Source organism: Oratosquilla oratoria, chromosome 17, assembly GCF_046742065.1.
Source record: "Oratosquilla oratoria isolate Oo_2021 chromosome 17, ASM4674206v1, whole genome shotgun sequence".
NCBI classification, from domain to species: Eukaryota; Metazoa; Arthropoda; class Malacostraca; order Stomatopoda; family Squillidae; genus Oratosquilla; species Oratosquilla oratoria.
In genome coordinates, this window is record NC_134793.1 from 11,451,505 (window position 1) to 11,476,310 (window position 24,806).

At 39.7% G+C, this 24,806-nt stretch overlaps 1 protein-coding gene across 4 annotated transcripts in view; it reads left to right on the forward strand.

The window, feature by feature from the left end:
* The first annotated feature begins 217 nt into the window (after positions 1-217).
* Positions 218-24,806, forward strand: part of Oatp30B (Organic anion transporting polypeptide 30B) — a 103,722-nt gene continuing 79,133 nt past the window's right edge. For 2 of the 4 annotated variants that reach the window (XM_076200426.1, XM_076200429.1), the window contains exon 1: positions 218-450. The gene's annotated coding sequence lies outside the window, so the exon portion shown is untranslated. Of the gene's footprint in view, positions 451-7,331; positions 7,439-24,806 lie in introns of those variants that run through there. The other 2 variants (XM_076200428.1, XM_076200427.1) reach the window with 2 other exon arrangements.

Sequence of the window (24,806 nt, forward strand, 5' to 3'; positions counted from 1 at the left end):
CATGATACTGTACGTTTTACTCTTTGTGTGACTACCTTGAAAAATTATCCATGTGAATTTGTAGGAAAATATGAAGAATTATTTTGTATACATAAATATGTTTTAGAGTTAAGGGGATGCAAGTAAGCAAACATCTGTTTATATACGGAGTGATAGCAGATTCTCATTTGAACTGCGAGTGTTTGCGTCTTTGGCAATCAGCTGTTCTACTCAGTGGCTAGTCTCTTAGAGAAGTGAGAGGAGTGATACTGTTACGCTTATCGAACTTCGGGCGATAATCGTAATTTAGCCCTCAGATGGTGCTAAGGGAGATAAGCAGCGTGTCTCTACCTAACACTACGGTGTATACAAAGGGCTTGCGAGGTTGCTTGAGTGGCAGCAGAGAGAAGAAGAGGAAATAGGTGACCGTTGTTGAAGGCTCGCTTTGTGACGGAGAGAGTGTGTGGGCAGGTGTGTATGCTTTTTTGTTGTTCTGTGTTTCACATTCTCTCATTGGCCTTGAAGATTAAGTAACGTTGATTTGAACAGTATATATCCCCTTTGTATTTGTAGGGGCAATATTGTTGTTGTCGCTAAGGTTAAAACATATCAAAGAAACAAAAGTGAAGTGAGGTCATTCGTTTGACCTAAGACGAGATCTAAAGGGGGGCGGGGGGGGGGACTTTGTTGAACCGAGGTTTTGCAATATGTAATATTGTTAACGCTCCCATCCGCCACCTTCAAGAATTATTATGCATAATTAGAAAACCCTACACATGATTACAGTGAGATATTTATCCAAATTATTGTCAAGTAATGTATTGCTACGCAGTTTTTCGTTAGACGGAAATGTAAACAAGGATTTTATTACCCATTTATTGTATCACCTTGTTATCTCACGTAATGGGATTTATCAACCATTCCAATTAATGCCGTTTTATTATATACTTACAAGTAGTTAAGTGTGTAGTATGTGTTAGTATATCTCCTTAGCTACTCAGTGGGTGATCTGTGACTAGAATCACCTAGCAACAACTAATACCTTTTGAAATCATCAAATAGAATAATTTAGATAATTTCAGGTTTGATCCTATATTGTTGTAGTGGGTTTCCTTCAGCTGAACTAAAACACCTGACAGTCACAAGAAGCGAAATTTGTAAAATGTGTCTCAAGGGTTAAGTAAGTCAGGAAGCATCCATCTGCATTATCTGTTGTACTTCCCATACTCCATAGATTATGATTGAGTGTGACTGATGTAGGTTGAGTTGTACATTACAGCTTCACTCATAAGTGAGCCGGTTGTTGGAATATGGTGCAAAGATGTTTTGTTGTTCAAGGCATGATTAATGCATTTATAAGTTCTTCATTAAGAATATAGATAGGGACCAGTCACATTTAAGTGTGCAGTAATCATGAATACTTTTAGACGTGTCATGAATTAATGTGTGGGGATCAATGATGATACCTGTTCATATAACTGGCAGATGGCACAAAATAATTTGCTGCATTGTTAAATAATGAGAGCAGGATTTAAGAATTTGGAATCTTGGTCACTGTGTTTGCAAATGGGTTCAGCAAATCCAAAACATGATTACCAGATGACCCAAGCTGTTGGAAGCCCACACATTCTGGAGGAAACCAGAAATGTCATTGTGGCATTGTCATTGACAATAAGCTGAAATTTGCATAACATTATCATCACATTGCCAACAAAGCCAACATAATCGTAAGTTGTCTAAGGCAAACCACTCATGTATATGAACAGACTCATTCTTTATGCCATCTAGAACATGCCAGCTGTGTGTGGACACCCAATTTCCAAATATACATGGACAAAATAGAAAGGATACAGAGAAGGGCAACAAAACTTGTACCAAAACTGAAAGAACTTTCATATGGGGAATGGTACAGGAAGTTGGATATGCCAACTTTACAGTATAGAAGACAGTGGGCAGACATTATACAGACATACAAGATTATACATGGCTTTGATTTAGTGAATACAGATTCGAGATGCATCAACCATCAAATGCTGCAATTCAACCAAAGTCAGAATACCAGAGGTCATCGGTTTGCCCAGGCTACAGAAGTTTGAATTAATTTCTTGAACCATAGAGTTGTAAGAGCTTGGAACAACCTGAAGTCAGCAAAAGTGGATGCTACTTCAGTTAATTATTTTAAAGCAGCATTAAAAGAAGAACGGAAATATCATATTGACCTGAATCATTACCAGTTCTCATATTAGCCTTATCTGACCACTGCCTGACACGCACAACATACAGGAAAAGAACACTTAGTAAATTGTCATCTTATCAGTTGACAATATCTGTCGGTCTCAATACCCTGCACTGAGGTAATTATCGACCATACAGAAGGTTAAAGATGGACAGGAAAGCTGTGGAGCTGACACTCGGTGTCAGGACTGGGCCCTAGATCTCTGTCTATCAACTTCATTTGTATCTATTACACTTTTTCACACATGGGTAGCTGACAGCTGGTAACCCCTCTACTTCTTGTAGAACTTAGACAACAGTCCAGAGTTTCTTCTCAGAGAGATTTGTGGGAGGATCCAAGGATAGTTGCCAGCCACTGTGGGGCTGTGGGTTTTCCACCTAGTGAAACTTTAGGCAGTAGATAGTTAATTAATGTGTGCTACGCATTAGAAATTCCAGTGTAGTCTTGTGTGATCCCATCATGTAGCTGACTGTACTCACCACCTCTCTTGTGCTAATCATGGCAGATAGGGTACTAACTTTGTGTATTTAAATTAAGGAAGCTTGAACATATGGTGAAAAATAGATTGTTAGACAGTAGGGCTGGGGGCAGCAAATCACATTTTTAGACCAGACCATCTGGAACTATGTTTCTAAACTAGAATTGTATGCTACTAACCAGTTGTACTGAGTTATCATTGGAACCTTTATTAATGCATTGATTAATGGTGTGGCAAGGTTGGTGTATTTCTTGTATATGGATTTGGGTGAGGGTAGGTTTGAGTCCAGTAAAAGGCTTTATCTAGTAAAGGATATTTCTTAATGAACACTTTAAGAATAAAACTCATGGTTCACAATATTTTAATTTACATATTTTTCAAATATGGTACAGTATTACATATGCACAGGTGATTTTAACAAAATTTACATTGATACATCCTTATGCATCATTAGTAAGTCTGTACCAACTATTGATGTCTGCTTCAGCAGTGTATTTGAAATCTTTTTCTTGCATCATGTGATATCTGTTTTGCCTGCAGCCCGAACATCCATTGGACATGCAACAATCAATCAATGCATGCTCCAATGACAGCTCAATTGATAGCATAACTGATCTGTGCCATTGATTTATGCCTGCTCCAATAATGTATTTAAAACCTTTTTGTTGCATCATGTGTATATCTGACCCTGCCACAGGGCTTCCTTTACAGAACCCCTACTTGGACCTCAAGCAGCTGTCAAATGCATAGCATTATCAGTTGATTGGATCTATTGATAGTGTTGTGTGATCAGTTGATAGCACAGATTGTATGATAACGCTTCTATACTTGATTCACCTTGGGTGGCTATGGCTGGGCTGCATGTCTCCTGCAGTGAATTGAGTGGTTTTATTTAGGTTATGCGGCTTAAGTCTTGTCACATGCATATCTTGGTAGGCTTGGAAAGTGATATATCCAGTATATATTTGCACACACACACACATATATATATATATATATATATATATATATATATATATATATATATATATATATATATATATATATATATATATATATATATATATGCATGCATGCATATACACACCAATAGGCTTCTTCCCACTTATAAGAGAGCTAACCAGCCAAGGCTTGCACCCTCAACCATCTGTTCCACTCCCATTTGTTACCCATTTCCCTTTTATCTTTGCTCCTTGTGGATGAAGGCACTGATAGGCATGTGTAACCTTGTGCTGCTGATCTATGGTGTATTGAACTTCAGATTTAGTGATAATCTTCCTTTTCAACATGTTCTTTATTTGGCTTCATTGGGTAAATATATGTGGTTAATGAGAATAATGTAACAGTTCTCATGAATTTTCTTTTGAGTGCATGTAAACTTTCCAGTATTTGTGCTTATTCAACACACAAGACACCAAGTGATTTGTTTTTCATTTGCACGCTATCATTATGGGAAGCTGAATGTTTTCACACCAGGACTGTATAACTTCTCAGTATCATTTTCTTTTTTTTAAACTTAAGGATTTCTATTGGATGAATAAAACTGACAGGTGGCAGCTAAAACTTGTGTACTTGATTTGTGTTGGCATGAAAGAGTTGGGATAGATTTGTCCCTTTCAGTGCACAGAGAATTTTTATTTGGCAGAGTGAAATCGGTTAGTGGTAGCCAGAGCAAACAACTTGTTAATCACAGTAAAAGGGTAAACTTACCAGGCTCTTTTAGCATCATCTTCTTCTCCTCCTCTCTCCCCTCCCCCCCCAAAAAAAAAGAAGAAGCTGGTGAAGTAGAGACAGGCCCACATGCAATAGTTCAATGTTTCTTCCCAGATACATGTTGACGTGTTCCTCATTTGTTTTAGTTTCCTCCTTAGCTTAAATTGATCACTCTGCACAAAGCTGTTCATTTTGCAAAAATGCAGATAGTAGAAGTGTGTTTCAGTGGTAACAGTATGCAGGTCTTTCAACCTCACCTACAAAAAGATAAACAGATGCTCCAGTTTTTATTGCTGATGGTAACATTTTGGTTCACTACTCCTGAAAGGGCACTGATCAACTGAGGAAGACTTAGTGGCATCAACTGTTAGTTTCTTAATAGAAGAAAGTCTTTATTATAGATTTTCTTTGAAATTTTTTTTAGATATTGTATTTGGGGATAATATATAATTTTATTATGGTGAAGGATTTTAATTGAATTGATCCTTATTATGGCTGATGCCCAATTAGGCATATTTTATTGAACTGAAAGGTGAATGCCAGATTCAAAAGCATCAGAACCAATTAGTAATGCATATTGTAAAGAATACCAGAGATTTTTTTATGAAGGGCACCAGATGATTTTCTTCATTTGTGAAGTTTATGGAATGAAATGGCTCAAAGTTACTTACTGTGATTTGTGCTGTTTCCGTGCACCCAGAAAAGGCCAGTTATTGCACCATAAGTCTCCAATACAGGAGGTCCAGTTATAAATGTTAAGGTTGCCAAGTTTGCTTACTCAGGCCTGGGTGCCAATTTTTGTTGTTGTTGCATCTGAAACCCGTTCTTGTTGAGGAGGAGCTTGATTCACTCAAACTTGTTTGGTGGTTTAGGCAAGTTTACATCTGGTAGGAATTTATGTCAAGCAAAGACATTAACCTGGTAATTCTTGGTGGCAGTGTTTTCAGATGTTTAGGTCAACAGCTGGATTATTTCCTGCTACTGTTATTGAAAGCACCCCTTTGGATTGAATGGTATATATCAAGATATAGGTAACTTGCGTAGTTGAAGCTCTTGTGGGCCAGAAATATTTCTTGAGCAGAATGAAATGGTTCAGTATTGATCTGAATAATATCCTGAAATACATCTAAAACTACTTCAGTGTTCATCACATGGATTGATATATAGGTTATCTTTTTTAGTCGTGTGGCCTCCAGTAGAGGGCACAGGGAATTAACCCTTCCACCACCATTAGCAACAGGCTGCTGACAGGTGATTTTATCCAAAGAAATTTCTTTTGCAAGAAAAGGTTTAAATCCATCTTAATTAACCTAATCATTGTTGCTCCCAATGTACACATAAATCATTCTGGCTGACACAGTGATTTTATTCAGCCCTTTCCCTGTTACTATTCATGGCATACACATTTGTTCCATATGCTGGCTGGCAGTTTTATTTATAGCAAAAATATGGTGTGATTTTGAAGGTGTTGAACAGCATGAGAAGAATTTGTGCTGCAGTATCTACAGCCTTGGGTGGACAACTCCCAATCCAAGTGAAGGTCATGTGAAACAGACACAAGAAATATCTCCCTGTCACACATCTTCAAAGCCTCTGAACACCCACACCTCCATCTAGAGGGCTTGCATTCACTATTCAGACCTAGATTTCTCTGCCAATATCGTACTTCCTCCACCTGCTCCAATAAGGAGCACTGGCAACCCACCATCACCACTAAACTATAAACCAGTGACATAGGAGTAGTCTTACAATAATACAAGACATATTCCTCGCTTCAGGAGAGCTGAATGACTATGAACAGGCACTGTGTGACTGCAGGTTTCCAGTCAGTGAAACTTTACAGCATTTATTATTATCAAAACTAATCCATGACATATATCTTATGTAGCATAGACAGGCAAGAAACTGGTTGTTGTGCTTAGACTTGTTTTGGATATTGTGAGTGGGGAGAGGAATATGCCAACATAGGGGTCTCACAGTCTGCAGTGGTGTCAGTTCCAAAAAGAAGAATATCCTGGTGGGGCGGGGGTGTCTTGCTTTGGATATTTTGCATGATCAAATTGTGCCTCATAATTAAAATTTGTTCATGTGATCACCTTGGCATTGACAGTGCTGTTGGCATAGTTGATTCAACTTCCTTTTCCTAGATCTTGATAGCTTATATGTGGTTTGCTTATCATGACCTTGTTAAAATATTTTCAGCTATCATTTTCTTTTAAAGTCATGCATAATTGCACCATTTTAACTTCATGTCTGCTCTATAGAATAAAATGTGTTGAAATACTTTGGTTGAGTTTTGTATGATCTGAAACAATCTATTGTTTCCCTGCCCTACATTTCTTTGACTGGAAACCTGCAAGTTCATGCCAGTCAGCAATGTTCCTTGGGCAGGTCATAGGATTCACTACAAAGAAACTTTGTCCAATTGTCCATGGCACGGGTTTGCGGTTGCTTCTATACCACTAGACAGTAAGGGAGTGGGGGGTATTTGTTTTTGTGAATATTTAATGCCTGAAAGATAATGCGTGAAAAACCGGGTACACCTATGTCTCTAAATCTAACACTCGCCAAACATCACTTGTGTGGACGTTTGGGCCTAGAACATAAACCCATATCAGTAATTGGCCCAGGATATAAACACCACTAATTCCCAAAGTGGGTTTATGTCCTGGTTCCAAATGTCCATATAAGTTGTAGTTGGGAAAGTTATGAGGTGCAGTCTTTGCATGGTTTAAGTGGGAAAGAGTGAAAGGGGCACATGTGATGTGGGTGTAAATGTTGGGGAAGTTCCTCAGGTTAAACCATCCTGCTTAGCAAATAATGGCTGATTAGAGGGAAGAGTACTTGATTGTGACTTGATAAGATTTTGATGGTTAATTCCCAAGGTAAGACACTGAATGACTTTATCTTATCTAGTGCTCCTCACAAAGGTGGTGTGATGGTATGTTCTTGTGCACGTTTACAGTGGAGACCTTCAGCAGTCTTAGATAGTCATTCATGTGAGTGCTTACCATAATTGAAGTAAATTTGCTGTGAGTGATGAAATATAAGGGTATAATTAATTGCTGAAGATGTTTGCATAATTGTTTGTGGTGTTTATGTTAGTATGTTTACACAGTACTGTCTTGAAAAAAAAGGTGCATTTGTGTCTAATCATAGTTGACTTATGCAGTGATGAGTAGAATGTAGTAGTCATTTGCATCAGAATTTCCTTTATTTCTACTCACTTGAAGAAATTATTTGAGAAATAGTTACATCAGACTTTAAGGTGGCTGATATTCATTTTTATGTTATACCAATTCTGGGGAGGAACATTACATGTATTTTAATATTCATGATACCATGATTCCAAAATAAATGAAAGTATGCATTCACCAAACTCTTCTTTGTTTTCTGTTATCCTCTTCAAGGATTTCTTTCATTGTTTCTCTTTATTACTCTATTGTCCTCTACCCCATCTTCAGAATGCAGGGGTTATTCTTGTTTAGCACACAGTTCTGTGGTGGTAATAAGATCAGTAGCAAGTACTGGTTTTGGTCATCAAAAGAAAGCTAATTGGTTTGCAAACTGTTCATGAAAACCACCCTAAATATTATACAAAATAAAACATTAAGAATAAAAGGATGCACAAAAACTACCCCAGTGGAATATTTTCACACTAAATCCAAAATCCTTCATATAGAACAGCACATGAAAATGATAAATATACAATTCTGTGCAAGAATCCTCAGATCCACACATCCATCCCATAGCACAATCTAAACTAACTGACCATGACAGAAGACACCATACTGGCAGTGTTTTCATAAACATCAGCAACTTTATAACAGCACTATGCAACATATAAAATAACACGTGCACTCGTATCACGAAACAAGCACTCCAAGATACCAAACTCCCTGAGACACCGGCCATACAGAGAAATCCCTCTTGTGACAAACAAGAACCACACTAGCATGTCTGTATTTTGGTCATATCCAGTGTTAAAACTACCTACATATATGAAATCACCACACAGAAGTCTGAACACCTTGTTTTATAGTGCTTTACTCTTGCCTTATTTAGACAACCCTACCTCATCCATAAGTGACTTATTGGGCAGTCCAGTGGCTATTGTCAGTTACCTGGGAGTTGTACAGGTTTTCTAGAGACCTGGGGCAGCATATTGATTGGAAGCACCATGTGTGTGATATGCAGTACTAGTTTAGGCTTGCTGGTTTTAAGTGATAAATGGTATTTTTTTCCATTTAAAGACTCCAAATATGCAAATAATTTTTTGGGTGATTGGAAATTGTTAAAGTGGCTGACAATTACCATGCTGTGCATTCCTTTAGTAACTGATTGGTGAACCCCTTGCCTTGGTTTTCTTTCAGTAGATCCATGTCACCCAGGAAAGTGGCCATGGCCACCAGTTTATCCCAAAGTTATGAAATTTTCTATTGTTTGGAAAAAGTGAGTTTCTGGTAATATGGGTTTAAGGTGCTCAGTCTTCTCTGTGGTGGTTTATCATATCGGGGGCAGTTGGTCTGTTGCCAGGCTGATTCTGTGTTAGTACTGTTCAAAAGTGTTTTGATGACCTGAATGTAGATGTCCCAGTGCAACTGTTGCACTTGTTTTGGAAGTAATTTTGAGGAAAGTTTGGCAAGGTAAAGGATTTTGGCAATATATAGGATAGTGCTTATTTTGTGATTTGAGTGTGTTTTTGTATGAGCATTATATGGGTTCATTGGGATAGGTTATTGTAGCAGTTTGAGTATATTATTACTGGAGTTTTTTATGCTACATTTGATAAACTGCCGTGTAAAGGATATGTGGTTTAGAGGGATCATGCATGGAACTGTGTTGAAAATTTTTGTTCACTCTGCTGTCCATATCTTGGGCCTCCTTCATTCAAAGTATGTTTCATATTGACCTTCACTTTTGGTCTTTATGTGTGAGGTGATGGTCATGTGTGTACCACATGACCATGTTTTGGTATTTTTGTCCAGTGAGAGGTTGACCAAGGTGCTTTTTAGATTAATAGTAATTGGGGGGATAAGCACTGTTGCTGGGGACTTGAGGGGATGCGGACATTCTGTATTGTGTCAGTTATAGTTCCAGCTTATTGAGATAAATGTGTATTAGTGTGTGCTGTTTTGTAGTTGTGGTGCTGGGGAGATAATGTGTGAATAGGGTAAATATGTAGTTAATATACCCACCCATCACACACTCATCCAACACCTCATTTGTTGTCTCTTCAATCTAAGCTCCTTGTTGGGCTAAGGTACCATGTACTGGGGTATTGACTGTATGTTACCATGCAATCATTATTTTTCGGGTAAGTCATTTGTCTGTTAGAATTTAAATTCTCTTCTCATAAAGGAGTAATTATGCTTTTGTAATACTTCTGTCCTTCCTTTATGATGTTCCATTGAGCTGTCCTTTATCACTTCTATGACTACCTCATCTTGATCCCCTTGTGGTACTGGGAATATAATTCTGACAGTGTTTTCATACAAATCTTAGAAGAGAACTGAGTGGGACAGAGGGATAGGACAAGGGATCCACTTTACTTTTCTCCTGTAGAATGTCAAGAATAGGGTAAATTTTGTAGGTACTATTATTGCTTCTTGGGAGGGCCTTGTGCAGTCATTTAGTCCCTGATAGGTGTCCATTTTGAGATATTTTGCATTCTGCGTTAGCTAGATTTGTCAACCAGTTGTTTTTGTGTATATCTTCAGTTTTTATTAACTTTTTGACCTAACAATAATGTGAGTGTGGTACATTCTAAGTTGTTCTGCAAATGAGTAAATGGTTCTTGGAGTACAAAAAATGTATATGATGGGTCTTGTGCATTTGGGATAAATGTGAATGAGGCCTGGGTTTGCTTCACTGTCACCAGCTTTATATATATATATATGTGAGCACTTTTTTAATATGGCAGTTGAAATGTGAAAGTTCAGTGAGTGTTAGGCCTGCCCCAGAGAACAATTACTAGCCCCATGGGGATGCACCATGACTTAATTAATTAATTAATAAATAAATTAATTTTTTCATTTAATGAACCCATGGTGGATGCTGGTTTTTCTCTGGTTACCTCATGAAAATATGGATCACATTCATCATAAGGCATGAATGGACTGGGCACTTTGATATTCTTCATTGAGACTTTGTAATCTAATTCCACCTGTTTTGGTCTGGTTTGGATTTCTTTTTTATAAGGCCTAAAGCAGCTTGTCTTACTCTACTTCCATCCCCAACAATTACTACTTGAAGTTCACCAGGTATGGAACACTGTGACCTAAATGAAATACAGAGAAGATTAAATGTCAACAAAGTTAAGTAGGTAGGCATTCATTCACCCAAGGGAATATCAAAACAGTAGTAATGGTGCTGCATTTGGCCATAGATTGTCTTGCTTAGGTCTGTCCCAAAATGCCATGATATCCACCTGTTAAGAAAGGAAACAAAAACATCCTACAATCAACATAAAATAAAACATTAAGAAAAATGACTGGTTGTACTACATTACGGATACATTCAGACACAATCCTTTCCATAGAGGAAAATGCAAGAACGATAGGCACGCAATTTATGCAGTAACCCTTGCACCCACCCACCCAAGACATCACATAAATGCAACACCAACAATATTGTACTGAATAATTTACAATAACCTAATCCTAATGTTCCTGAAAGGAGTCTTAAATATGAAGGAAATATCATAGCACCAACCAAAAATATTAAGGGCAGATATGACAATACAAATAAATAGAAAAGGAAAATTGCTGGAGGAAAAAAATAATGTAAGCATCCACCTACAAGTGCCTATACACTACACAGGCAGTGTATTGGGTGTGGACATTGATAGGATTGATATGTGATTAGCTGTTCATGCAACATACCAGTGGTGATATCTTGTAAGCATGGGAACTGTGTGTATTTATCTAGGCTGATTTTACTCAATTCAGGCAACTGATATAACAAGTCAGGCATTATTACATGAATACAATAGATGAGATCTTTTAATCCACAGTAAAATGAAAGATATGAAAAAGATTGAGGATGCATGGAGCATTAACCAAATTAGTTCCCATTATAGAAAATGATTTATTTGAGTTGAGTAAAATCATTAGATCTGACAGTGTTGAAGGATTGAAGAGAAATATGATTACAGTGTTCATGTTGCTGAAAGGGGTGGACTACATTGATAGAAGAGGTCTTTTGATTAGGGAAGGAAGGGCTTCATGAAGTCATGAAAGCAAGCTAAAAAAAACTAATTGACTGAAGGACATGAAAAAAATAGATTTCCTTATATGCATATATACTTGGAGTAGATTAGAAGGTTATAGCCCATACATGAATTTTAAGCTAATTATGATAATTTGAGACTAAGATATGACTCCATTAATGTTGTTCCTTTTCTATTTAGTGCAATTAGGTAAATACAAAGGTGAATTCATACAAATGGTTAGTTGCAATCAAATTGATAAGTACATTAAAGCATATTTAATTAAAAGATTTGTATTGCTCTACATGTGATTGGCTCTATGGGTAATACCATATTGATTGCATATATCATTAATGTAATTTTTTCTCAGATTTTAATTAACAAGATTTGCAGAGGTCTTAGTATCTTGCAGTTGAAGTAGATCTAGACATTGTATATGTTATTAACATGGATGTATACTAGATGTTCTTGAGATGTAATTTTCCCATACATAAGTGTACCTGGAGGTCTTGTGTGACCAGTGTTATATAATTTTGCTTTAGGTAGCAATGATTGTTATTATTGTACCTATAAGCATCTTAGTACTGTTATTGTGTCAATTTTTGTTGTGATTCAATCTCCATATATTGGCTGCTAGGGACAGCCTCGGTAGAGGGAAGGGTACAGAGATATGCTAGACCTATATATAGCTTGGCACAGACCACTTGAGGTTATTTAAGTGGGTTGGATACCTGGCAGCATTTTCAAGTGTGGCATCTGTGATAAGTTAGCATCATCATCCAAGGGCATTCCTCAGTAGAATTATACTGGATAGAAGTAGAAAAGATCTGTAGAGTTTGCCATTGAGGTGAGATTTCTTTACATTTGTTTTTATTTTTATTTTTTTATTTTTTATTTTTAGTTTGATTTACATGGTTTTTATATTCCTCATTAAGTTCTAGTGGTATTTGTATTCCTCACTAAATTCTTGTCACATTGCAACAGGAAATGTTGGCTATAACTGCATCTATACAATATGTGAATATGGTACCATATGTGTATACACTCTACTGTACAGTATATACCAATGACCTCCCTGTTATATAGGCAGGTGGCATTACATAAATAGTTTATAAGCTCTTTATCCAGGAAAGAGCCATGTCTTGTTATGCAAGTCCAGATAGCTTCAGTGATGGGAGATTACCAGAGATACACAGATTACCATATTATGGTTGTGAAGAATTAGATTATTATTGTATAAGTTTGCTACGAATATATATTGCTGTGATAATTACATAGGTTTTTGGAGTGTATTAAAAGTGTCTTTCTTTCATAGAAAGATAGGAGTTTCTTTTATTATTTAGCTAGGTATACACTGTTAGATAATTGGATTCATACGTTGGTACATAACCATGTGGTTTACACATTTCAGTTTTTATTTCTATTTAGTATTGAGTTGTATTTTGTTATCAACAATTCACCAGCACTTCCATGATTATAATTGTTACCTCTAGTTTCAATGAGTGGGAAGACCTGAAGCACCACAGCAGTTAGCATTAATCCTTGGGTCCATCCACAGATCTGTCTATGTATATCTCCTTCACCATTTCGGCCATTAGCTTTGTAAGAGTTTGAGGGTTTAAGACTGTGTGGCCACACTGCCATCATGCAAATTCAAGCTGTCCTTGAGAATTCTCATCTCCAGACATTGGCATCCTTATCTGTTCAGCCACCACATTTTTATTATTTCTTTCCTCTCAATAAGGGGGAGACAGCATATGGTATACATGCATAGTTCACTTGTGTGTGTAACACGACCACCCCTAATAAAGGGGGGGAAATGTATGTATGTATGTACAAGATTTATCAAATGGACTTTTTGACTTGTTCATCTCCACTGCTATGTTAGACGTTTCATTCCTACACAGAAGCAGTGGTTCTACTATGTTTTTGACACATATTCCCACTCCTACCCTGAACTCATGTTTGATTGATATGTGAACACCTGTTTCACTCATTCGCTTGCTCTCCTGGATCCTCTTTGTTTCACCTTCATTGTCATCTTACATATTTTTTCACAATTCCTTACAGGTTTGTCTCTGTAATTTTTCTGATTCCTCTTGTCACCTTTCCCCTTTTGAATGGATGTCACCTGTGCTTTCTTCTAGTTACCTTTGACCTTTCCCTCTGTTCTGCACTTGTAAAGGATTTTTAGCTGCCATTCATTCATGTATCTCTGTCCTCTGTATATGTCAAAGGCAGTCACTTGTTTAATACATTGTTATTCATTTGTTCAGTGGTGTTAAGTGGTATTTTTTCTTGGTACTTGTATTGGGGTATTGGTCCAAACCAGCAGTGGGCAGATGAAATAGTTTTGTTCCATTCTTAGTCTTGTAGGAGCTGTGTAACTATCAGTCATAGGGATAGTGGTCGTGTGTGTGTGTTCACCTAACTGTAGTACCTGTATGTAGGAAAGGAGTGAAGCTCGTTGGATCCTGTCTCCTAATTTCCATTTTATAATACCTAGCTTCAAATTCATGTACATTGTGTGTGCTTATTTGTCACAATATTGTGCCCATGGATTCTGGTGGATTGTCTGCGACAGACTACAAAAAATGTTCCCACATTTAGTGTAGATATTGGGGAGGGGCCCGAGTCGGAGCACACACACATACCATAAACAAATCAAACCCATTCAACCACCCTCTCACGTCTGAATACCTCGAGGATGAAGAGCCGCCATGTCTTCCGTCGCTGAGCATGGGTCAGAAGCACAAGGTGGCTTCCACGTCTGGGGCTCGTTTCTCCCCACCGTCTCACCATGTAATGAACCCTCCATCTCATCCACTCAGAATTAATATTAGGGATCAATTAAGAACATATAATCTTGTCATGTCATACTTTCATCCATTCACAATCTCCTTTCACTTTTGTGATCTTTGTTTCCTCATCGAAAGACAAACCATGTATGTACATTGAGGTTGGGGGTGGGAGAGGAGGTTTTCTACTGTACAGCCGCGTGTCTAATTGCTAAATAGCAGACTTCTAACGGTCGATATATGTATTTTTTTCATTCTGAGTGGACTCTAGGCCACACTAATGTCATGCTTTTTTCGTGCATTAAGTAGCAGTAAACATCACTCAGTGTCTGAATCATTGCCTATTTTAGTTATTTCGCCTTGATGGACTGTTTTGTTGCTTTGCATGCGACATTCGGTTTGGGCACACCACTGTGTAGAGATGGGTTTAAACATTTTATCGTTGCTATACGTGGAACAACTCGACAAAATTAAATTTTCGGTTAAATCTAAGAACGGCAAAGACGTGTTTTTGTCTCACGGGAAAACAGTTCTTGAACAAATTAATTTTTTCTCACGTCTTTAAAAAGCTGTAACGGTAATTTCGGCGGAGAGCTAGACGATGCTAGCCGGATTTCAAACGTGACACTGTAAAAACTGTATCTTCAAAACACTTGGGCGAGTGGCGTAAAATCAGGTGGCACAAGTGTTAATTAGTTATGTATTGTAATAATCGGGGAAAGTGTTGTCCAAGGTTCTGTCTTATAATGACTGAATCGGGTGCGTGATTTCTATATGAACAGCTTTTGTGAACAGAACTGTTTTGATTTCTCTGCAATTTTAATTCCGTCACGACTGACACAGATATCGCAATGACTCGAAACGAGACCACAAAGCAAACGTGATACATGTTAGATATTTTTTTCCTCACGAATACGTCATTTTAAGGTAATGTATTCACATATAACGAATTTTAGGAGGGTGTTTCAAATGTAACGGGCCTTTGTGTCTGGAGACCCAACCCCCTGGGCAGTGCTAAAGTTGGAAGTGTGAGAATAGTAAAATGAAGTTTCTTCAGGAGATGAGGTGGGTGAATGAGAGGCGGGAGAAAGGATTGGAACAAAGAAGAAACAAAAGGAAGAAGGGGTTTGCGCTGGTGCAAGGTCTTTGTGTGTGCGTGTTGATATCAAGTACAAAAGAACACCCACGTTTCTCTCCAGTTCAGTATTTTGTGTTCAAAGAATAAATACGTCAAACTACAGACTAGGATATTGAATATCACTCTAAAATGTCAGATACATGTTTTGAGTATCAAGGGTGATATATTGTGAGCTCACTTTTAGTATTATATACAACAATTCGGGTTGCAGTTGCAGTCACGCTGTGATCCGTAATTCAAGTCTTAAGGCTGAAGGAAAGTTTTATGAAAGGAAGAGAAAGGGAGGAACAGAAAGACCGTTAGGTCTTCTGGTGTGTGACGTCATGTCGCTGCATCGGGTTCGAAGGTGCGTGTTGGTGTTCGTGTTAGAGATGAGAATAGGGAATCGCTTGGCAGAATGTCTTCATTTTTTGCTTTGTAAAACAAGAGTTCTTACATATTTCTTCATTTTCTTCCATGCACGGGCGATGATCGCTTCTGTACGCCGTCGTATTTTCAGTTCAACCTCATCCTCACTTTCACCTCTTAAATCTCCTGCTCTATCCACTCACTCCTACTCACACTACCTCCCTCTTTCCTCCACTTTCCCCCATCACCCACTCGGTCAATGTTTTTCCTTTCTATTAGGGAATTTTGAAAGTTGGAAATAATCTAGTAATCGGAATGCAAAGTCACTAGATTTAGATTATCCTAGATGCCAGACGTATTTTCATGTTATGGACCTGTGGTTCCCTTTTATTTATTTATTTATTTATTTATTTATTTATTTTCTTGTCATGCCCCACCTAATCATCTCTTTTAAACCATGATGCCCCCCTGTGACTTATAATTCTTCTTATTCAAACATATGAAAACACACACACACGGTGTGTGGTGTGTGAGTGGTCTCAGACCTACCCAGAGATCGGCTAATAAGGAGCTCTGAGCTCACTGCCGTAGGGTGGTGTCTGGCTGTCTCGACAGACTGCAGCAGATCCGAGGTGAATACACGACTCGATGGCGCTGTTGGTAAAGTTCCCGGCTGCCACTACGGAGGTCTGAGTTCCAATCCTACCCAGGGCTGAAATAAATTCAGTATCGCTGCGCTGCGAGTCGTTACTTCAACTCTCGTGGGCGGGGAGTTGGGTGTGAGTGTTTGCGTGTAAGGTCACAGCATTACCCATAGATCGGTCATGTATGAGCTCTGAGCTCTACCGGGAGGGTAATAGCTATCGATCACGAGTCCAGCACGTGGTCCAAGACCATGGTGAATCACACACACACACACACACACACACACACACACACACACACACACACATATATATATATATATATATATATATATATATATATATATATATATAATGTAATTACAGGTGTACAAACAAACATATTTTATGTATGCACACTGTATGTGCTCCGCGTGTGTTAATTGCTCCCCGATGGGGCGTGCACCCTGCATTGGGAACCACCGTTCCAGAGGATCCTAATTGAAAGGTTTGTCTTGGTAGACAAAGCATACAAGCGGACAACTCTGTTCAGTTTTCTCGCCCCCCCCCCCCCCCCCTCTCTCTCTCTCTCTCTCTCTCTCTCTCTCTCTCTCTCTCTCTCTCTTTTTCTTGGGTGTCCAACATGCATTCAAATTTGCGACAATCAGTTTACAGATTGTGTGTGTGTGTGGGAGGGGGCATGTGAGCATATGGAGATAGAATCGGAAATGCATACGGCGGTTTCTTTACAGATACTTCTCCTCCTCCTCCTCCTCTTCGACCTTTTGTTCTCCGCCTTCCTCCTCGCTTACTCTTTGCCCTCCTCATCCGCTGCCTTATTATTTGTATTGTTAATTTTATTGACAAATATTTCTTGTTGATGTTCGGAAAATTATAGTGCAGATACAATTTTGTGTGGGAGATTTTCTCTCTCTCTCTCTCTCTCTCTCTCTCTCTCTCTCTCTCTCTCTCTCTCTCTCTCTCTCTCTCTCTCTCTCTCCTTCTCTTTCTTGGGCTAGAAGCTTGGCCTGAGCGTCTCTAAGTTACCATATCAAGGAATCGGAAGCAGGTAAATTTCCTAGAATTGGGAGGGAGTGGTAGGGGTGGGGGAGGTTTCTTCTCGATGATCCGCGCGGTGCTTAAACCTGTAATAACTTTAGTTTCACTTGTGAGTACTACAGTGGAGAAACTGTAGCGAGCGTGTTATTTAATGTCGGAGAATTACGATATTCGTAAGTCTGTGAGGTTGTGAAAGTCGTTCACGTCGCAAATCTACGATGTCGTAATGGAAGTCCTCCCACAACTCTGGCGGTAGAGATTAAAAGAAGAATGGAAAAAAAATCACTCGTGTTAGGGTTGCTTGAAGGAATTATGAATTGTTTGTGTTGTCTTTCATGAGTACGTAAATATATAGCGTCTTCGCTAAAAGGCGTAAGATTATTCATCTTAATATGTCACATTTCATTTTTATAAGTTTATTTAAAAGTTATGTAATATTTATATTATTGTTACATATAAATCGCTAAAAGGCGTAAAATTATTCATCTTAATATGTCGCATTTCATTTATATAGGTTTCTTTAAAAGTTATGTAATATATTATTATATATAAATCTTTTTGTGTGGGTAAAATTTTTAAGCTCATTACTGAACAAAGATCTTTCCCAAATGCCGACCCCTGCCATGTCACTCTTGCCAATTTCTCTGGTTTCCACCCCTACGCTTGCAGCAAAGGCAAGAAATCTGGGTCGCTACTGTTAAACAGCTGTGAACCCGCAAAGGTGTCCAGCTCATGCAGCGCAAGCGCGGGACGTGACGTCATCGCGTCCTTTCGCGATGACCTGGCCTCGGGCTACACGCGATCCAGGTCATGCTTGTGGTCAGAGGAGCTGGGGAGGTGCACATTGGTCGAGAGAACCCGGTTTTAAAGGACACAGAATTAACCAGAAAATGGATAGACGAGACAGAAGTTTGCAGGAGTGACGTGGCATGAAAGTGACCTTTGGATTTGTAACCAGATATGAGACAGGACCCGACGAGCATTGCTCCTCTCATGTATATTACAGTGAGGTTTCTTGAACATGTTTTAATTTAGCAGAGCTTATCTGTACAACAAAATCGTTTTTCCCTACAGAGCTTAGAAGTACAACTTAACCTCCTGACCCAACTTGACCTGACCTGATCTAACCCAGCCTAACACGTACATAGCGACAGTTTGACGGGAAATGTCACACGCATGTCCTTCGCCGCGCCAAATTGCTTTTGTCTAATTGTCGTTACACGCCAGAACTGCGATAGGGCCTTTCACACTGGACTTCCACAGACTTCAACAGCGCCGATCGTTGGGAGTTTGTTTGAGAGAAGAAAAAAAATCAGTTACAACGTTTTATTTTTCAAATCTCCAATATGTCAAATTATCTTTCCGTCATACATAGCAAAGCTGAATGGTGAACTAAAAGATTGTAAACACATACAAATGTTAGACATACTCTTGAAATAATCTTAGGAAAGTCTAGGTCTGTGTAAGAAGTCATATTCTATTTATTCAAATGGGTGTTGAAGGTAGGGTGTGGGAGGAAAAATAGCTCAGTGTAAATAACCCCTTTACACGTCAGAACTGCTCTCTGGGCGGCGTCTTCGGACGAATCGTCTGGCGTTAGGTTGCAGGAAATATGTGAAGGGCGTTCCTGATAAATGAATAATTACCGAGGGAAAGCTCAATTGTCACCGAAGCTGCTCAATCCAACCAAAATTTTTCTTAAACGAATTTTGTAGATTTAGATTACTCCACAAAAAAATCTGACTAGTTGGGGATTTACAAATGCTGGGATCTCGTAATGAATAAAATCGTTTGGAGGGAGACAAATTAGATATACAAGTTAAATCAGGTAGGCTACTTGAAGGGGTTGCGATGTCGGACTGAGCACCCAGGGTCAAGCCCGAACGTTCACCCTTCCCAGGTCCTCCTCTTCCTCCTCCTTCACCTTGGCGGCGCTGAGTCAAATTATTTTATTCTTTGGCGCGGGGAAACCACTCCCTCGTGCATGACGCAAAGGCCATGCATTGCATGATGATATTATGCTGTTTGACAGGGTTGGATTGGGTGGTGACGGTAGTGCAGGATGCGGGTCCTTTTTATAATATAGCGTCAACTGTTTGTGAATTTGTTTGTCGATGCCCGTATTTCTCCTTTTGATATTCGTGTATTCATTTATTTATTATCGGAATTTTTTGTTTTTATAAAAATATTTATCTGTGTATTATTTATATTGCGTGATTTCATGTACCTGTACTTTGTACATGCACCTTTATTTTTGTTTTTATCCATGAATATGTAATTGCCTGACTTTGCACGGGCAGCGGGCTAATGAAAAGAAACTTTTTTCTGCACGTTGATCGCTGCAGACCATGGCGGGCCTGCAGTTTGAGGCAGCAGACGATGATTTATGCAACTTCGTTCCCAACTCGTCAAGTGTGGAGCCGAAATAGTTACCTTGGGAGCTTATGTCATGCTCAACCAATCACGAACACGCTCGTGGTCACGTGGGCCATGACGTAAGACGACGCCCCGCCCCCTCTGTTGTGCCTCTACCATGGAGACACCCGTTGGTGCATTTCGTGGTCGACTCTGGCAATGCGGGCGATCGTCGTTTGCACTTGTTCGATACGAAATGGACTCCCCCCCCCTCTCTCTCTCTCTCTGTTTCTCTCTCAGACAAGAAAATCTTGTGGTAACTGCAATAATCTTGGTATTACTGCAGTGTAGGAGATTTACAAACTGACCACAAACATATAATGAATAAATAGCGAATGTTTTTGGTGCAGAACTCGTACTTTGAAGGCAGAATTTAATATATCGTGTATCGTCTGCACGCCATGTTTAAGTTCACACGGTCAAGGGAAAGTGAAATAATTGAATACATTCAATAGTTCCAAGTAATAACATACGATGGCCAAATGAAAATTTATTGATGTACTGAAAATGTTAATCTTTGGGATATACAGCAAGGATATATGCATTTAGAAATGTTCAATCAGTATATTACTCACCCCCCCGCCCAAGGAAAATTTTGGTACTGGTTCTTAGGGGACAGAAGGATCAGTAGGGTATGCTGTTGTCGGCCAGACTGTTCCACGCGCTGGTTCCTGGATTGATCCAACCCAGGTGCACCTTAGGGATGTCCCTTTAGTACTGCAGAGGTGGACGTTAGCTGTTTTGTGTCCGTATCACCTCTCGCGTTGCCTTAGCCGTTACACTTGCTACGTAACGTCAAGTGTGACATCTTTGTTTTGTAAGCTGATATGTGTGGATTTTCTATGGGTTTGACCTCTGACGGTGAGGCAGACGAGGCTGTCGTGATCGTTATGGGCCTTTGCGCGACATGACGTCATCACGCGGGGCGTCGGGGTTGAGAAATTTGAATTTGCATAAACGAAAAATCCGACGACTTTGCTCCGTTTGCAGGATTGTTTCGTCCGAATAGCGAGATAATTTAGTCCATCGACAGGTTAAAGTAGCCTTGTCAAACGCTGTGGTTTAGACGGACCTATACAACGCATTATCGATACAGACGGATTCTTTTGGGAGTCTTTGAAATATTCTGAACGAAAATGCATTTCATAAAAAATGCTAGGATGTTATTGTTTGTATGATTATTATTATTAGTATTAGTATTATTGTTGTTGCTGTTGTTGGTTTTGGGCTGTCTTGTTTTCTTGTAATGGATATTAACGATTTTTTTAATTCCCGATAGAAAGAACTGTGAATCACTGCATTACTTGACATAAATTATTCACAATCTTCTTCACAACTCTTCATTTGAATATTAGAGTACACTTGAGAGCTATTTCTGTCTTGGGCTTTCAGCAACTAAGGGTCGACTATTGGCCTACAGCGTTTCCCCTTTAAACCAACGACGACGACATGGTACATAGTTATTTGGTTTGAAATGTAAAAAAATATTTCTGTTTTTTGGGGGGATAGACACGCTCTCGTGTGTTTGATTTCATGTCGCGAGATGTATTTTTGGTACACTTATTGTTGACAAAATGTACACTGCGTGTACGCGTCCATATCTGTACGTAAATGTAATGATAATGCTTGATGTCTGGGTACTATCTTTAGTATTCGGTGTTGCAATGAATATTAAAAAGTTTGTGTGCGTGCAAACATACTCTGCATATGGGAAGAATTGATCATAATTTACGGAGATCCCATCTGTATCCATCGATCAAACCTGGCTGAATTGGTTTATGTTTGAATTCTTTTTTATTTGAACATATTATTTTTCTTCATCCGTGTGTATTTGTAGACTTATACCCCAGTGATCGAACTAATTTTTATTTAATTAATTATGATAGTAGTAGTACATACATATACCAAGGCTTTTCCCCCCTTACTAGGGAGGTAGCCAAAAAGGAAAAGGCATAAAATCATTCCCACCCATTCCATCCCTGAAAACACTCCACACCCCTCCACCCTCCCTCCCATCTTAGCACCTCCTAGATGACGGGTCATCCCTGCACCCTGTCCACTGCCCTGGGTCAGAAGCAGTGTCGCAAGACACAGCACATCCACAGCAAGGCCACTTAATTAAATCGGCGACCCCCCCTCTCCGTCCCCCCATATAAAGGAGAGGACGGGGAGAAATCCCTTCGGGGGTGCGTCAAAATTTTGCTCACACACACTACCTCACCCCCCATCCACCCGTCCATTCCACCTCATGCATCACAACATCTTCCATATACAACCATTCTCCATTCACCCCTGTCTTCTGTCCTCTCCCGTCCTTCCTCAACAGACATTCCCCTCTTCCCCAAAGCCCCCTTCACCCCATCCATCCATCTCATCCTAGGACGTCCCCTCATGTTCACTCCCTCCACATCTGTCTTCCATACCTCCTTTACTAGTCTTTCTTCACTCATTCTTTCCATGTGTCCAAACCATCCTAATACTCTTTCATCAACCCTATCTCCCAACTCCCTTTCCACCCCTGTTCTCCTCCTCACCTCCTCTTTTCTCACTCTATCTAGCCTAGTAACCTCCATCATACTTCTCAGACACTTAATCTCAAACACATTCAAGATAGTAGTTGTAATAATAATAATTATAATAATAGTAATAATGATGATGATGATGAAACAGTGAAGGTAAAAAAATAACTGTAGTACCCTACCAAGTATTGTAGTATTTCGTCGCTCATAACCAGCGCTTCTATCCATGGCAAGAGAGTATCGCGTCAAAAATAATTATAATCAACATTCCTCTCGTGAATGGGAGTTATTCTCCAATCACGCACTCATGAGTGTAGTGGTGCCATATATATATATATATATATATATATATATATATATATATATATATATATATATACCGGTATATATATTTCTCGCTTCACCCTTGGGGGGAAAATGTAACCAAATTACAAATAACTCGTAATGAATAGTAAATTAAAAGTTCTTTTCTTGAGTTAGTTGCCAAGACATATATTTACTTAAGAACACAAATAACAGAACGGAGGAAAATTAATGGAAATGTGTGTGTGTGTGTGTGTATCCTTATTTGAAAGATAGAAAATAAGGACAGACCGAGTGCCAGCCTTTCGGGGCTGCACCTTTAGATAGAGATGAAGTTGTTGAGATCATCAGATGGCCAATACTCGTAGAGTCCCGTCACTAGTCCCTTTGCATATGAACTCGGCAGCGATCACAGGCGTGGGCGTTGGGCACGGGCGGCGTGAAGGTGCCCACCCACACCGCCCGCATAGTGTCGACACTGACCCTGTCTTGGTGGACCTTTGTTGGCGGGGGTGGGGGGGGCACAGTCAGATGTTATTGATTAAGGACGCTCGGGTATCCCTGGGCGACACTTGTACACACGGACACGTACGAACACACACACACACACACACACGGGGTGTGTGTGTGAGGAAACTATGAAATTTATAGTATTTAATACAAGTTTTCGTATAGTTGAAATAACACTGTCAAATGTCACAAATTATCTTAGTTAAATTTGACCAGTGGAAGCCTATAGACGGGATCCCACGAGCGGAACTCTCCTTGTATACTGCGATTACGTAAGTGCGCTCGCGCGCACACATACAGTTAATAGAATAACTAATGAACTAGCACACACAGGTTCCCTCTCTCCTTCCCTCCCTCTCCCTCTCTCTCTCTCTCTATCTCTCACCCCCCTCTCTCTCTCTCTCACCCTCCCCCTCTCTTTCTCTCTCACCCTCCCCCCTCTCTCACCCTCCCCCCTCTCTCTCTCACCCTCCCCCCTCTCTCTCACCCTCCCCCCTCTCTCTCTCACCCTCCCCCCCTCTCTCTCTCACCCACCTCTCTCTCTCTCTCTAAGAACACGCTGTATGATCCTCAGTGACACTTCGATGAGGTCTTCTTCAGGTGAAGAAAGGGCTCTGCAGAGGCGACACTGAGCGATACGCGCCCGTCTTCACTTCTCATTGGTTTGCTGACCAGAAAAACATACCTCCTCCCCCTCCCCCTCCATACCCTCACTCCTTTGCTAGGATTTGGGGAGTGTGGATGCAAGTACAGTTGGAAAATAAGTCTTTTACGCTTTGTTAGGATGCGTTACTATTAAGTTGGAATTGAAAGCGAAATCATTTTGGCTCTAGGACCCTGCAGGACCATCGGTCTATCCTTGTGTGGACAGTGTAGCCTCTCTCACCACGATGGTTTGCCCCAATTAAGAATTGTGTGGAATTTTAATGCAACACTGACCAACTGCACCTCTGTTGTGCGCCGTTGCAGTGAGGGGTTGGGAAGACATTAAAGTACGACTCGAATACAGTCATGTAACTTCCCAGAGATCGAACCCGGGCTTTCCTGGGTTGGTGGCAAAGACGCTGTCCACTGAGTCACGAGGGATGGAGTTCGGATGTGAAATTAAATATAAATTTAGAATTGATCTGATGGTAATAATTCAGTTCATACAGTTTAACAAAAGACTCCATTTGTTTCTTAATTAAAAATCTCGTATGGAGTTATGTGTTACTCATGAGTCCAACGTACAGGCTTGCAAGTACATCATGATGAGGACCAGGGGATGTGGCTTTCCTCAGGGGACAGCCCGGCTGTCCTGCAGTGACCCTCAAGGCTGGACCCGTTCAGCCGAGGAACTTGTTTCTCCTGAAGGTGTGGTTGGGGAGGGGGTCGGCTACGCTACTTCATTCATGCCAGTGGCCTCCTTTGTAGATTCGGTCATTGAGAACGCCTGCTCATTTTATTCAGGTTTAGGAGCTCCTTATGCTGAAGTGGC